At 41.4% G+C, this 17,498-nt stretch overlaps 3 pseudogenes; 2 read left to right on the top strand and 1 right to left on the bottom strand.

Moving 5' to 3' along the window:
* Positions 1–2,467: 2,467 nt before the first annotated feature.
* LOC148827855 (5S ribosomal RNA) lies at positions 2,468–2,586 on the top strand (annotated as a pseudogene).
* A 538-nt stretch (positions 2,587–3,124) lies between these two features.
* Positions 3,125–3,243, top strand: LOC148827854 (5S ribosomal RNA; annotated as a pseudogene).
* Positions 3,244–10,957: 7,714 nt separating this feature from the next.
* On the bottom strand, positions 10,958–15,897 carry LOC148827853 (uncharacterized; annotated as a pseudogene).
* Positions 15,898–17,498: the final 1,601 nt, after the last annotated feature.

The raw sequence follows: 17,498 nt of genomic DNA, 5'->3' as shown, positions 1-17,498 counted from the left end.
ATGCTGCAGTGTAACAAGGTGGGCGTGTCGCAGTACACCGCATCATACCGTATGCAACTTAGATTATGTTAATAGCATCCAGAATCACCTTGTAAAACCGCCAGGTGGAGCTAATAAAGGTTAACCTCTCCTGTACAGCATTTGAGCTGTCACCAGAAAACGTCGGTTTCGAATCCCGATCACTGCTGAGGGACAATCTTTATTCAATTAAGAATTTAAATTGTATACTCTTTAGACTTTTAAATTTAAACAGTGTATTACAGCATGTTAATCATTAAACATTAAAAAGGCGGTATATTTTATAAAAGCAAGATTGTTCTTTTGGACAAAAGTACCACAACCTACCACCTTTATCATAAATATTTTAATTATGCAGGAATATTTTATGCATCAAAGTCTTTACCGAAGATATTACTAATAGTATTAATAATGAATGACCTTGGACAAGCTGTAAGCTCAAAGTATTACCCTGGTCCACATTCTTTGTAACCGTCTTTGTAAACGAAAAGAGTTTATTTTTTCATTGACAAAAAGTAACACCACAGCATTTAGTTGATCCGATCACGCATTCGTTTCCAATCATACAAAGTAATTCTTGAGAATCTCCGATTCACCATGCCTTTCACATGCTCATAAACGATATTAATTTAGGAACATAAACATATTACTGTATGTAAACTGTACTGTATATTGCTGGTCTTGGTAGTTTAAAGAAAAAATACACACCAGTATTCCATTTCTCCCTAAACATTTTAAGCATCAAAGTCTTACATGTTGTTATTTGGGAAACGTTTTTACATGCTCCTTCTGACCATATTAGGATTATATACTTTGTGAAAAGTGATTGTCTTTTAACCTTTTCTGTGAATTCGCTTGTTATCTAACAAATGCATACTTTTAGAATTTGATTAACAGGGAATATAATATGGAATTGCGTATCTAAAAAAATTAATAATGATATAATTATATCCATGTACTGTCTGGCGGAATAAACTGAAGAGGTTAGTTAATGCGAAATGGAATTATTAAGAATTATCACCTCTTTTTACACTTGAGAACAAATGAGAGCATTGTAAGACTCTGATGCTTAAAATGTTTAGGGAGAAAGTGGAATACTGGCGTGTATTTTTTCTTTAAACTACCAATACCAGCCATATACAGTCTGTAACGTAGGGATTTCTATATGTCTTTATTTAGTGGTTACATTAGTGACAAAGGCTAAACTTTTAGCTTCAGTAACGCGTACGCCGTATGGCATACATTTTTGTTTTGGGTTTTGCTTGTTCACATATCTTCCCTTTTTATAAAACGACATGGTTGAAAACTGTTCCAGAGCCACTGTTGTTTCATCAGTGAAAAGTACATCATGAAATGCCTCTCCCTGTTCAATCCTCTGGAAAAAAGAAAAGGAGCATAAAGCGTCTGATGGTCATAAACGATATTCATTTAGGAACAGCATCAGAGATATGTTTTTAACTGCACTGCATTGGAGAGAATACCATAGTGTGTTTTTTTTTCACTCCCTGGCGGAAACTGGCTTCCATAAGAATCAGTATGGCTCAGAGATTAAATAAAACTTCAACATGATCGAATTTAAGTCATTTTAATAACAATGAATAGTCACCTATGTGTTACAATATAAACATTTATATTGATTTAAATCGCGTTTAAATCGCCTTTATTTAAAACCCATAAATAAAGCTGATACTGTTTAGACTTTTAATTATTTAAAACTGTATTGCAGCAGCACAATGCACAATGCAACGTAAATTGCTATGTTTGTCTTCTGTGTAATAATGTTCACCTCTCTGTCCAGCAAATTAACAATAGTAATAATAATGAACTTTATTGTATACAGTATTGCGCCTTTAAAGGTGGCTCCTCAAAGCGCTGGCTGTGACGAATTAAACCGGTTTCACAGGTATTTTCAAAGTAGAAGGGGGCAAGATTTCAAGCGAAAGACACCTCCCCCCTTCAAAAACCCAGTAAGTACAGTACTTACTAGTTAAGAAAGCTAGGATCCTCAATGAAATCGCTTTAACATTAATGCGTTGGTGTAACAGTCCGGGCGTGGCAAGCTTCTAATGGCAACTCGACTACGGCGAAAGGAACCCTTCTTTCATTGGAAGACAATGAACATATTCTAGCCCTAAATGAATTAATAGCAAACATGGTTTGCATAAAATACATTTTTCCAAGAAAGTTTAGCCTTTGTGACTAATGAAACCACTAAATAAAGACATAAATATAGAAATTTTAAGATTTTTAAAATACATGACTTTGCTAAAATTTATTTAAAAATAAAAACGATTACTTTAATACTTACAACTTACAATAAAACGATTGTTTTTGGTTGGTATTATGTTTATATGGTTGTTTTTGGTGGTTGGTCGTTATTGTGGTTATTAATCGTCGAGGTGACGGAGCTGTCCTCTCTATAAGAAGGGTGCCAGTGAAGCCTGCTCTTGCTTGTGGTCACACCCCCTTGAGCACGCCTGATCTCGTCTGATCTCGGAAGCTAAGCAGTGATGGGCCTGGTTAGTACTTGGATGGAAGACTGCCTGGGAATACCAGGTGCTGTAAGCTTTTAAGCGCAGGAGGAGCCCTATCCCCGCTCGCTTGCTCATTCCCCTGTTCACACGTGCAGTGCGGCTTTTCCGTCTGTTTATTTGTCAGCTTTGGCGAGACACGGGTGCTTGTGTATTACCATGAGCGTTTTTTATTCTGATCATGAACAGTTTTACAAGTCCGCAAAGGATCGAGGTAAGGTTTATCGCCAGCTGAAAAGAGACACAGCGCTTCGGCTGTGGAGACCTGTTCGGCTGGCGTTCTGGGAGTCGTGTTTTTTAGAATTGTATTGAGATCGTTTTCCACAGAGCTCAGATGTCAAAGCACAGCAGCACCTCTCCACAGCGATCCTCTATAGCGCCCTTTCTCCCGCAGCTCCGTCCTCATTCGAAGGAAGCAAGAGTGAAAGGCTGAAGTGAAATAGAGCGGGGACTAAGGCAGTGAAGAGAGAGAACGTGGGAAGAAGAGAAAAACGCAAGGGGAAAAAAAGCAGCATCGTAAAAGAGGCGACGGAGCTGTCCTCTCTATAAGAAGGGTGCCAGTGAACCCTGCTCTCACTTGTGGCCACACCCCCTTGAGCATGCCTGATCTCGTCTGATCTCTGAAGCTAAACAGGGATGGGCCTGGTTAGTACTTGGATGGGAGACTGCCTGGGAATACCAGGTGCTGTAAGCTTTTAAGCGCAGGAGGCGCCATATCCCCACTCGCTCGCTCATTCCCCTGTTCACACGTGCAGTGCGGCTTTTCCGTGTGTTACTTTGTCAGCTTTGGTGAGACACGGGTGCTTGTGTATAAGCGTGAGCGTTTTTTATTCTGATCATGAACAGTGTTACAAGTCCGCAAAGGATCGAGGAAAGGTTTATCGCCAGCTGAAAAGAGACACAGCGCTTCGGCTGTGGAGACCTGTTCGGCTGGCGTTCTGGGAGTCGCGTTTTTCAGAATTGTATTGAGATCATTTTCCACAGAGCTCAGATGTCAAAGCACAGCAGCAGCTCTCCACAGCGATCTTCTATAGCGCCCTTTCTCCCGCAGCTCCATCCTCATTGGAAGGAAGCAAGAGTGAAAGGCTGAAGTGAAATAGAGTGGGGACTAAGGCAGTGAAGAGAGAGAACGTGGGAAGAAGAGAAAAACGCAAGGGAAAAAAAGCAGCGTCGTAAAAGAGGTGACGGAGCTGTCCTCTCTATAAGAAGGGTGCCAGTGAGCCCTGCTCTCGCTTATGGCCACACCCCCTTGAGCAGGCCCTCTGATGTCACAGGGGGCGTGGTCAGCGTGAGAGCAGGAAGAAGGAGAGGAATAGAGGATTTGTTTGTCTCAAGTAAGACTTTGTTTTTTGTGAATTTTTGTGGTTTTTTGGTTGATTTTTGAAGCCCTCCCCTTCAGCCTAGTGCTGTTTGGGGAGGGGAGAGACTTTTGGTTTTTTGTTGTTGCTTTTTTGTTGCTTTCTGAGTCCTGTTTGTGTTTTAATGGAAGGAAAAAACATGGAGGCAGAGAATGTTATTGTAGTGGAGGAGGAGAGTGGTGTAGGAAAGAGAAGGATGAGGAATTCAGACCGATCCCCCCGGCGGGTTTTTGCAAGGGCGCATACTGTTGTGGTGGATGTGAGCGGCGTGGAGAAACCATCTGCTATTATCGCAGCAGTGCACGGCGTCTGTTGGGAGGGCTCTCTTTTTGCCTGCTGCCCCCGGACGCCAAAAGAGTTTGAACTGACTCTGGACTCAAAAGAACATGCGGACGCAGTGGCTGTGGGGCTGCATGTGCAGGGCACACCCTGCTACTGCCGCTGGCTGGAGCCGAAGGAGGTAGTGGTGTCCTTCCTCCACCTCCCAGCATATATCTCAGACGAGACTATCAAGGAGAAGCTGAGTAGCTGGGGGGTGAGAGTGATTTCGGACATCAGGATGCACCACTACCTTGGGACCACCATTGCTGATGGCACGAGGTTTGTTCGGATTCACTTTCCCGAGCATGTAGCCTCGTTGCCGTACAGCACCCGCTTCGCCACGGCAGAGGGGGACCAGTACTTCAGGGTCCTCCACGACCAGCAACAAAGGGTGTGTCATGTCTGCCTGGACTCGGGGCACATCGCCAAGGATCTGCACCGCTGCCAAGTGCCCGGACTGCCTCCATGCGCTCATGAGCTGCAACTGCGAGCCGGAGCCGGAAGATCCAGCCGCCGCAGGAGCAGCTGCCCGCAACGCTGAGGGGGTTGAAGATGGACTACGAGTGGCCGCTGCAGCTTAGCACGTGTAAAATTTGCTCAGATTAATTTATTGTTCAATTAGTTTCTAATTTCCGAGGAAAGTGTGTTAAACTCGCTGTCAGACGGAGTACGGAACATGTGACAAGTCCGTCCACGAGGGGGCTGTTCTATCAACACGTACTGCAATGAAAATAAATTTACTATTTTTCATGTGTAATTGCATGTCATATTAAAATGGGTAATACATGCATTTCTTTGCTTCCCAGTAAAGAAATACTGATCAGCTTTTGACATGATCTGATAATAATTTGTCTGATTTTCCAGAGATTGCTTTTGCTTCGCAGCACTGAGAACCAATGGAAGCCCGTTTCCGCCAGGGAGTAAAAAAAAAACGCACTATGGTATCTCAGAATTGTGACGTAGAATCTCACATTTGCGACTTCGAAATAGCCCATATTTCATTGTCTGTCCTTTTGTTACTGTAACGGATTCTTGTGCCCTCGCCGCTCCCACCCTACTTCGTGCCTCACTGTATTGGCTCGAACCCAGGCCTTGTAGCTGAGCTAAAGAAGACCTTCTTTTTTAAGTAAAAAAGGACATACAATGGAAATATGTAAAAAGTATAAGTTTCAGATTTAATAATTCTGAATTCCTCTGGATGTGAAGTGTCTATTTCTGTATCTTATTTCATATTCTGTCTCCGTTTTTGTATTTCTGGTGTTTCAATATTTTTTTTTAAAAAGCCCACCGGCCACTATTCCATCCGAGTACTATGGAAGCCTCACGGCAGAAATGGGATTCCATGAAAATTAGTGTAATTAATTTGATTTTTATCAAGTCTTCATGCCTATAGATCCTATGATCGTTGTGTTTTCTTTCTTTTTTTTCAGGATGGAATAAACCTATTACTTGTTCCTTTGCGACATACAGGTTGTACGATCTGGTTGCAGTGTGGTGACGGCACCGCTCTCCCCTGCGCATAACAGGGATGAGCCACCGGGGCTAAAGAAAGTCTTCTTAAGCTCAGCTGTCAAGACCTGGGTTCGAGCCAATGCAGTGAGGCACGAACTAGGGTGGGAGTGGCGAGGGCACAAGCCCTTAGAACCCGAATCCGTTACAATAACGAAAGGACAGACAATGAAATTTCGAAATTGCGAATGTGAGATATAAAGTCACAATTACGAGATATAAACTAGTAATTCTGAGTTTTTAATTTGCAATTCTGAGATATAAAGTCGGAATCCTGAGATACCATAACGCGTTTTTTTTTACTCCCTGGCGGAAACGGGCATCCATACATTTCAATTAGTCTGATCAGTGTAGGACAAGTTAATGTAGAATTATTACTTTGTCTCTTGTTCGTATATAAATGAATGTCTCTGACAACTTAATGTTAGTTTTTAATTTAGTTTTAGTTTTACGATGTAGGTCAAACGTTGACATATGCACGAGAATAGGAAATGTCTCACTCCTGATTCAGCTCATGCTCCATAGGAGAGAAGCGATTCCTCCTGCTTCTCGTACAACTATATCAGAACAGAAGCCCGTGTCACCCAGCTCTGATTCAAGAGCGACTCATATCTTTAGCCCCTTTTTTTATTCATGATCATAATTTTCTTTAGTTATGATCAATATTGAACTTTTTCTAAATAAAATGACAATAATCAAACATGCAGGCAGACTTTTAAAAAGTATTAGGAGTTGACAGGGTGCCCCTTTGGAATAGTCGTCAGAAAATGTGAGAAAAGGAAAGTTACCTAAGCTCTCACATACAGCATTAGAGATTGGAATCTGATTGTAAAAAAAAAACTACCCGTCTCCCCAGCATTTAACGGTGCTGTTGTTTTTATTTTACATATTGTTAGCATTTTAATGAATTGTTAAAAGATTGATACACAAATCGCTAAATACGAAACATAAAAAACCCAACTGTAAGCAATTGACCATTCATATTCCTGAATTTTAAATCCCTGTGTTTATCTGTGTCCAAGTGCCTGGTGCAGCTATTTTGAAAGAAGAGTCTATGATTTATTGCGGAAGCGTATTGTTGCCACCAAGGAGTTTCTAATTAAGAGTTCTCTTAATTAAGAAATACCAAATGATCTCCTAATTACGAGATAGCAACGATATCATATGTGTGTATGAACAACCTGTTACATTTGCAATGGCAGTACCTACAGGCTATCGATAGGTTTGCTGTCACTGTGGGTTTAGTGTTCCTGACAATGCGCACGCTGAGAAATACGCACAGACTGACTTTCTTCTCGGAATGAAAAGGTTACCGTTTGTACCTCATGTAAACACAGTTTTAACCATTAGCACACTCATATATATCCTGAATAAAGAACTAATGTGCCCTGGAATCCATTGTACCACTTCAAACTGAAAGTCTGATATTTAGAGTCTCAAAACTACATAACTCAGGATTTTTTCCTTGATGGCAGCATTGGCTTCCGTAATTTAGATACTCAAACACGGAAAGACATTTGCTTTTAGATAATGTTCAGATGGACCTTGATTATCGATTTGTGGTAGGTACCAATAAAATGTAAATTGGTCAAGGATGAAGGGGAGCTTTCTTTCACTCAGAAAATACACCTTGCCCAAGGTCGAGCTCCAACCCACGACCCTTAGATTTTTTATCTGGACTAGATACCATCTCCAGATTTATCACTTACAAGTACCCTTGTGAAGCAGTCAGTGAATATGAGTCTGGTGTTAGTGTACAGGGCCAACTCCTCACTTAACACTCAGTTCAGCAGTCACTGGTGATTAAACTGCTAGCACAACTGGTCTATACTTATATTATTAATAATATAATCTTAATAATATTATTAACCTTAGCTTCCTTAGGGGTGCCTGTCTGGACTCAGAGGGAATCTTGCTGGCACAATACCGTCACTCAGCTCACCTTGTTCTGTTTAGGGACTTTGACTCGCCCCAGGGGGAAAGCGTCCTGGTTTAGAGACCTGCCCCAAACTCAGAGGAACCACGTCTTGTCTTGGTTTCAAAACCAAGCTCAGAGGAATCGTGTCTTGTCTCGGTTTAGGGATTTTGCCCTGAATCTCACAGAGACGTGTCCTTACTCTTGTCCCTATAAATGATTCTTTATATTCTCCGTATGTTTCCGGTCCTTCCTTTTCGGTAACCTAATTGTGTGGTAACATAAAAAATATACTCACCCTGTGTGCTGTCTGGGAATTACCGGAGACTTGGAGAATCCTGTCGACTACGCCAACTATTGTGGGAAATTCTTCATCAGAGGAGCAGGACACGGTCTTGTGCAGATTCAGTTTTATTGAGCTCAATAAGTCTGACAATGCGTGCTGGGTCTGCCCCACAGAACAGACAAACTGCAAGGGTTTCCCAGTTCTTATATACAGTCAGAAGAAAGTTTGATTCACAATCTGAGTGCTTGTCCTGTTCTTTGATATGTAATTACTGCTTGTCCTACTCTGTTGTGCTCTAGGTTCTGTCCTTTGATATATAGCAGACATTGGTCTGGTTTATCCTGTTTGTGGGTGTTGTTCCTGTTTTTTATTATGTAGCATTAAGCCACTGGGGCTGCTAAAGCAGGTCAGCTTTATGGCATCTTAGTTTAACTTTTGTTTGAGACTAGATTAACAGACCCCATCAACACCTCTCACAGTGTGCTTAAGTGGTGATACTGTGATGCTGGATAAGTGAGATATATACACATGTCCCACTTCAGTTACAATGGACTTCACGGGGCTCCTAGGAAGATTCAAAGCTTTGCCAATCTTTTTATAACCTTCTCCAGCTTTTCTCCTCCTAACAACTTTATCTCAAAGCTCCACAGGCAGCTCCTTGGTCCTCATGACAGCAGGACTGATCTGATCTGCTGTTTTAGTTGTGAGACCTCACAGTCTGTGATATTTATTGTGCAATTTATCGAGCAAGTGAACACCGGTGAACTTGAAAGGAACACAGGTGTACCTTGTTAACATAATTTAGTGTGACCTCTCAAGATAATTTACCCAAATTAGGTTGTTAAAACAAAGGGAGTGAATACTTATCAATTAAGTAATTTTCCATTTTTATTTAATAGATGACTTCAGAACTATAAATATTTAATTTCATTTTAACATTATAAACAATGGGGCATGAATACTTTCTGAAGGCACTGTATACACTGCTTGTCTTGTTTAAAAAACAGTTGCATTGAAAAAAAAGACTATTATAGAATTATTACTAATTCATACGATATCTTGTTCTTTATTATTTACCCTTTATTGTATAAATATTTGTTGTATTTTATATATATCCTCTCTGGGGAAAATACACTTTAGATTGTGCAACAAAGACTTTGAGCTATTGTTTGTAGAATTTAATCAGATGTGTGACTTTTTTTTCCTTAAGAGTGACAGTTAAGGATCTTAATCTGTTTTATACACTGTAGTGGTTTGATGGGTTTACTGAGACAATTATTAATTGTAGCAGTAATCACAAGGTTGTTCCTTGGGGCTTTTAGAAAATCAATCTTCAGAACAACTAACAACGCAACTAACAACACACGGGTTCAATACACGAGATACATTTATTAATATAAACTGTGCACCAAACATATACTAGTCTGCCTGGATACGGCAGACCTTACTGTGAGGGTTATCAATATACAAGGTATATAATCTCGAAGAGATGCAAACACAAAGAGATACACAACAGAGAATATATGTCAATATATATCGTTCGGTTACCAAATCGCTAATCAGTGTTATTACCCACTGTTACTCTAAACTCGGAAGTAAATACATTACTCATGAATTAAATTGATAACAACTTGTGTTGAGGTACAATTGAATTCTCGAGACGCAATGTAGAACATGGGGTTTACTTATCCACTGTGTATGGATTTGGAATTTCCCGGCACGAACACCAAACCAGCTGACAGGCTCTGTTGCAGCCTCTGTTCCAGCGGTTGTCCAATGGGCGTTGTCCCGGCGTCCTCTGGCTACCGGCCAACCAGTTAAGGTACAGCTCGGAGTAGGACGGGCGGAGGAATCTGACTGCGGCGTGCAGGGCAGTCGTTGCTTCGAGGAGATCTACCAGCAGTCCAGCTGGCTAGTAGAAAGTCTCTATGCACAGAGTGTGACCGCGAGTCCTCACAAGTCACTCTTTTGCCTGGGAAGAAGCTGGTTCGTTCCCGGTCCAGCGCTGCTTCTGAATAAGCTATTCAGGTTGTCGACGAGGGTCCAACTGTAGGCTGCCGTTGATCAAGCGGAGCATTCACGTTGGTAGAATTCTGAGTACGTACAGGATCCTCGGCCTCGCGCTTAGAACAAAGTCCAAGTCCTTTTGCAGACAACAGCAGTTGTCACGTGATTGTCTCTGAGGATGCGCGAAAATGGCCAAGGAGAGCCCCGATCTGAGCTTGCGCTCCCTTTTTGACCAAGACCCAGATGTGTGCTGATTGGTTGAGAGTTTGGCGGGCATTGGAGACCCACGTGGTATTACCACGCCCTGCCAGTCCCTGATTGGTTGGTCAAGATGAGATATAAGTCACTTACTCTTGGCACTTAGGAATGCAGTCCAGATGTCCATTCGGCACTCCCTAGACTGATAGGCGCCAATGGATGACCATTGATAATGATAGCCAGGCTTAGCTAAGTGCATCCCCGTCTGGGAGCTTGTTCCTTATCAAAAGAAAACATCTTAAATCAGCCTGCATGAATACTTTCTCTGTGGCTGCACCACAGAGATGGAGGGTGAGATGGGGCCTCCTTTAGGAAAGCATATCAACGCTTAATTCTGTCTTATTAACAAGCATTGCCGCTACAACACATTCTGTGCATAACATGGTAAGTTAAAAGCTGTTACACAATTACAAGCTTATCCAATGAGAACAGTTTTAATTGGAAAATTAAACAGGACTAAAATTAACATTCCAAAACTATAAGGAATTCAATTCAATTGAAATTTATTCAATTTAGACCTAATTCATTTTAAAATTGAATAAAACTAAAAACATTTTATTATACACATAAATTAAACTCTGTGACAAGAGCTATTTCTATTTTAGTCAACCGTAAATAAGAGTATAGTCATAATTTAATTGACCAGATGAACTCAAAAGTGGGTGAGTACAAAGTGACTGTGACTAATAGATATTTTAGGAACAAGTAAAGGTTTGTTCCATGCTGAAAAGAGAAGAAAATAAACGTTTCGGCTGTGGAGCCTTCTTCGGATGTCACATGCCTACTTGCACTGAAAGACAATTTAGTTTACTTGACTGATAACTGACCTGGTGACTAGATTGGTGTTTTTAAGTCACCAGACTGGAAAAAAAACCCACTCTTAACTGCAGCGGAATGGTCTCTCTCCTGTGTGAATGCGCTGGTGCATTTTTAAGTCATGTGATTGAATAAAACTCTTCGCACACTAACTGCACCTGAATGGTTACTCTCCTATGTGAATGTGCTGGTGTGATTGCAAGTGGCTTATCTGACTAAAACTCTTCCCTCGCTGACTTCAGCTGAATGGTCTCTCTCCTGTGTGAATGCGCTGGTGGGTTTTTAAGTCACAAGACCGAATAAAACTCTTCCCACACTGACTGCAGCTGAATGGTCTCTCTCCTGTGTGAATGCGCTGGTGGGCTGTTAAGCTACTTGACTGACTAAAACTCTTCCCACACTGACTGCAGCTGAATGGTCTCTCTCCTGTGTGAATGCGCCAGTGGGTTTTTAAGTCACCTGACCGAATAAAACTCTTCCCACACTGACTGCAGCTGAATGGTCTCTCTCCTGTGTGAATGCGCCAGTGGGTTTTTAAGTCACCTGACCGAATAAAACTCTTCCCACACTGACTGCAGCTGAAAGGTCTCTCTCCTGTGTGAATGCGCTGATGTCGTTTTAAGTGGTGCGAGTGACTAAAACTCTTCGCACACTGACTGCAGCTGAACGGTCTCTCTCCTGTGTGAATGCGCTGGTGGTTTATTAAGTTACGTGACCGACTAAAACTCTTCCCACACTGACTGCAGCTGAAAGGTCTCTCTCCTGTGTGAAGGTGCTGGTAGGGTTTTGAAATGCTAGACTGACAGAAACACTGCTCCTCCCTGTGCCATAATGGCAGTTTGTCCACTCCATCTGAGCAAAGCCTTGACTGATCTTTCCTCATCCTCTGATCGTGCTGGGGTCTCTTACTCTGAAAATGCTCCATGGAATGATCTTGCTCTGTGTGCTGAAACTGAGATTTGTTTTCTCCACCTTGTCCCTCAGTGTGCTGCTCAGCAGTGTGAATCATCTGGGGCTCCCTCTCCAGCTCTCTGAGACTAAAACCATCCAGTTCATTCAGTTGTTCCTCTCTTTGCCCAAGAACAGACACACTCTCCAGTTCATTAAAACTTTCAACGATTTTCTCAGTAACCAGATTATTAAACCTGTGTGTAAAGTCATCAGATACTAAGGGATCATATGGTTGTTTGAGACTCTGCAATGACAGTCTCTCCACTTGAACAGAACAAGGCCTAATTATTATCAAGCCCTGTAGGAGCTGCTGTTGCTCCTCCCTGTACTGACTCTTCTCAGTGTGCTGTGACTCAGTATTGTTCTCTTCACCAGGTACATCAGTCTGCTGCTCTGCAGGGTCAATCAACTGGGGATCCATGTCCTGCTCTGTAAGATTAAACTCACTCAGTTCTTCTTTGTGCTCTTGTACAGAGAAACAGCCTAGTTCATTACAAACTTGCGTAATATTGTTTGAGTACAGATTATTCATCTTCTCTGTAAAATTATCACATACTAAGAGTCCAGGTGTCCCACTCTCAGACTCCATCTTCATCATGGGCACAGAGTCCAGAACCTCAACAATCTGTCTGCTCTCTGTGTGCTGCTCACTGAGAGTCTTTTTCCCTTCTGGAGCAGTGAGCTCTGTCTCCTGCATCAGACTGGAGCCCCACTCCTCCGCAATGTGCTTCTGTTCAAGAGGAGCCCTTTCCCCAGCCTCAGAGAGAGCACTGGCCTCTGAGCCTGTAAACACAGAACAAGACAAAATCTTTATAATAATAATAAAAAACTTTATTTTATATAGCGCCTTTAAAGGTGGCTTCTCAAAGCATTTTACAGAATGCCAACAACAAAAAATACACAAAATAAGCACGATGAGAACACACAGTTAGAGGAGACAGTAGATGGTGGTACTAAATACAGTAGGAGCAGAGGGGTAAAGAACAGTTCAATGAAGGGTCTTCTAAAGAAGAAGGTTTTGAATCTGGATTTGAAGGAGTTTAGAGAAGGTGACTCTCTGATATCCTTGGGGAGAGAGTTCCAGAGCTTGGGGGCATAACAGGAGAAGGCCATGTCACCCATTGATTGTAGACAGACTGGGGGACAGATAGAAGAACACAATTAGAAGAGTGAAGGTTGTGACGTGGGGAGTAGGGTGATAAACCAGACAGGTACTGAGGTGCCAAGCCATGGAAAGCCTTATAGGTGAGCAGGAGGATTGTTAAGTCGACATGCAACTTGACAGGAAGCCAGTGCAAGGACTCCAGGATAGGAATAATGTGAACACTTCTTCTAGACCTGGTCAGGATTCTGGCTGCCGAATTATGGACATACTGGAGTTTGTTCAATGTGGATTTAGAATCCCCAGAGAGTACAGCATTACAGTAGTCGATTCAAGATTAGACAACACTTTTCAGCCACAGTTAGTGATAACATAGGGCGTAGTGGAGCAATATTTTTGCTGCACATATGGGTCAAACGTCAAATAGCATCCCTAAGTTTTTCAATATAGACTGAAGCTCAAGTATAAGATTATCTACAGATAGAGTTACAGCATTGGTTTTACAAAGTTGATGGGTGGTGCCAATAAGCATGACTTCAGTCTTGTCACAGTTAAGATAAAGGCCATTTTAAGTCATCCAAGATTTTATATGGGAGATGCAACTAAATAGAATAGAGACAGACACATCAGCGTCAGGTTTGGTATGGATGTATATTTGAGTATCATCAGCATAGTAGTGATAGCTGAGGCCATGTGATCTAAAAAGCTTTAAACTACACACATGCGTACTAGTACACTGACAATCAATTTGGGTTGTTTAAACATAGCGGAATAAGGGGGTTTTCTGATTTAGCTTTGTCAAAAACCTAACTACCATGTAAAAAGTAAGTCTACTGTAATAATATCACAATCACGTTACATTTACTTTAACAGTGCACTGAGAGAGAGAGGGGTTTATACAGACACATTGACTGGACACTACAGTACATTAACACTACAGTGAGAGAGAGGGCTTTATACAGACATGGACAAACTGGACACTCCAGTACATGAACACTGCACTGAGAGAGAGGGGGGTTAATAGAGACATTCTGACTGGACACTCCAGTACATTAACACTGCAATCAGAGAAAGGGGTTAATACAGACACTGACTGGACACTACAGCACATTAACAATACACTGAGAGAGAGAGGTAAATACAGACAATGATTGGACATAACAGTACATTAACACTGCACTGACAGAGAGGTGTTAATAGATACATACTGACTGGACACTGCAGCATATTAGCACTGCACTGAAAGGGGTTTATACAGACATGCTGACTGGACACTACAGTACATTAACACTACACTGAGACAGAGGCATTTATACAGACCGTACATTAACAGTGCTCAGAGAGAGGGGGGTAAATGCAGACAGACTGACTGGACACTACAGTACATTAACATTGTACTGAGAGAGATAGAGGGATAAATACAAACACACTGACTGGACACTACAGGACATTAACACTGCACTAAGTGAGAGGTTAATACAGACACTTTCTGGACACTACAGTACATTAACACTGCATTGAGAAAGAGAGGAATTAATACAGACACACTGACCACACATTACAGTAGTTTAAAACTGCACAGAGAGAGGCAGGTTAATACATACATACAGACTTAACACTACAATGCATTAACACTGCACTGAGAGAGGGGTGAATACAGACACACTGACTGGACACTACAGCACATAAACACTGCACTAAGTGAGAGGTTAATACAGACACTTTCTGGACACTACAGTACATTAACACTTCACTGAGAGAGAGGGGTTAATACTGACACTGACTGGACACTACAGTAAATTAACACTGCACTGAGAGAGAGAGGGGTTGATTCACACACACTTACTGCACAGTACATAAACAATGCACTTAGAGAGAGAGAGGTTAATACAGACACACCGGATTAATATTCCAGAGGAGTTAATACAGACACAGACCCTGGAGGACGGTAATATCTAAACCAATCAAAATAATTTTTATTTACACAATCATTAGTTTAAATAAAAAAAATCTAGACCGATACAACGTGAATACAATATTTATAAATGGTGTTTCCTAATGACGCTGGATTACAAATTGATTCAGTGGAACAATTGTTGAATGTGAACGAGGTGTTTTCAGCACCGTAACCGGACAAAACAGTTCAGTTTCCAATAAAGAATCCCGTTGCTACATCACACAAGTCTTTCCCACGTCACTCTGCATCTCTCCACTATACTCTCACCTCTTTCGGAAAGTTTATTTGATGACAGTTTGATACTTTGTTACTTTGTTAGATACTTTGTTAGAATGCGTACTGATAATGAGAATGAGAATGAGAATGTTCACTATTGTGAGATGTTTTCTTTAAAATAAAGTTTGTTATTTAAAAAATCTCACCAGTGAGTCAGTTATATACACTGGTTTTTAACACACACACACACTCTGACTTCATACAAGTCACCACACTGACCTGACAACATTTCTTCGTTTATTTCTGAAGTGACTTCACAGAGAAGCGTGTGTCCAACACGATCTGTCTGTCCCTGATCTCCTCTTGCTCCCGAATCCTTCTCCCACAGCTGAAATCTCCACTTCAGGCTCTCGTTTTCCTTCTTCAGCTGCGCCATTTCACTCCCGACACTGTCCTCCACACACTGTGTGATTTTAAATACGGCCCGTCTCACCAGAATCTGGGAGACGCTGCGGAGTTTGTCTTGAAACTCGTCCTCAGAGTCAGAAATCCTGTTTCGGAAAACTTCTGAAACTTCATACACGATCGATTTGAGCAAAACCTGCATGAAAGAGTCAAGCTGGGTTTGCAGATTTAACAAGCACTCCGCCATCCTTCTTCAGAGTCGGTCAGAAACAAAGGCTCACTTCCGAAGTTTAAACAGAATAGCTTCTTTATTTTTATTCTTCACAGATCCTGCTCTGTTCAAGCATAAACACAGCCGACGAGACGTTACGTATTCAGAACCTGAAGTCTTTAAAAAATATTAATGAATAATGATAAGAAAATGATTCAGTCACCCACACGTGTGTGAAATACACGCAGTGTCGCGCAGTATGATGACGTCATTCTTTAGCGCGGATGCGGCTTCAAGACAACCGAGAAGCGGAGCTGAGAAAGAGGAGTTCCTGCAGCCGGATATAAACTTCACTGCACCTCCTAGCGCCACCTAGTCAAGAGGAGTGAATCACCTGCGACCTTCGCCGTTCGTAACGGAACAGATACATTTTTTTGCCCTTTCACAACCCTCCTCCCCAATGAAAACGTCTCAAGCAGATTTTTGTTCTACATCTCCCTATGCAGGTTTTTGGTTAAAGAAAAAAATGCTGTCGTTTTCTTGCCAACTGGCAGTATTTCTCCTGCACCGATAAGCAAGATTTCTATTTCATATTTCACAAATTGTTTGAATTTCTAGAAAAACAAGTGGTTCCAAGATAGGAAATAAATACTTGCATTTAACAAAATCAAGCCCTATGTGATTGTCCTTAATGATACATTCTGTATGACAAGACAGGAAGAAAGTCACCTCAGGATTTTGGACACAGGATCTCATTTACTTTTTAACAGTTTCAATAAGACCGATGAAAATTGTTGCCCTGCTTTTTGTCGTAAATACACAAGCTCTTTACGTCATGGGTCGGAAATAAACTGCATGAAATTAGCTAAAGCAACAAAAAGCAAGCGCCACAAAGAGGACAAACATTTGAGTTTATGGTGCAATATTATCTCGTCTTTAAAATAACTTTAAACGCAGTTTTTTTTCCTCTGTGGCTCTAAGGCTTTCTTATTTAGCTGTACTGTTTTCTTTTACATATTGTAAAAAAGTCGCTAAATCATACGAACCATAAAAATTCCAATTGTAAACAAATTACAAATTTGAAATTATTCATATTCCTGAATTTTAAACCCATGGAGTACAGATGCAGCCATTCAAAGTGCGCGGCACAGACACCGCGGTACAGATACCGCAGGTATGATGACACGGGATACCGCGGTGCGTGATTGGTTGACCGACAGGGGCACTCGTGGTCCGTTGGTCTGTCGTAGAAAGACTTACTGTAAACGTCTTTACTGTGCCCGTTGTAGATATTGAATTTTACCACTGAAGGGAAATCTTAGTAGCTGAGCATAAAAAGAATAGGAGCATACTGTAACGCGTGTGAAGGCCATAAACGATATTAATTTTGGAACGTAAACATACAGTATATAGCTGGTCTTGGTACTTTAAAGAAAAAAATACACACCGGTATTCCATTTCTCCCTAAACATTTTAAGCATCGAAGTCTTTAACTAACACGATACCGGAGTCAACAAGCATACTTTTAGAATTTGATTAAAAGGGAATATAATATGGAATCGCGTATCTCAAGAAATTAATAACGATATAATTATATTCATGTTGCAAAAGAACTGCAACGGACATAAAAACTCCCT

This window comes from Atractosteus spatula, chromosome 10, assembly GCF_055471065.1.
Source record: "Atractosteus spatula isolate fAtrSpa1 chromosome 10, fAtrSpa1.hap1, whole genome shotgun sequence".
In the NCBI taxonomy this organism is placed as follows: domain Eukaryota; kingdom Metazoa; phylum Chordata; class Actinopteri; order Semionotiformes; family Lepisosteidae; genus Atractosteus; species Atractosteus spatula.
Note: the sequence above shows the minus strand (reverse complement) of the source record. Positions and strands in the feature narration are given on the sequence as shown.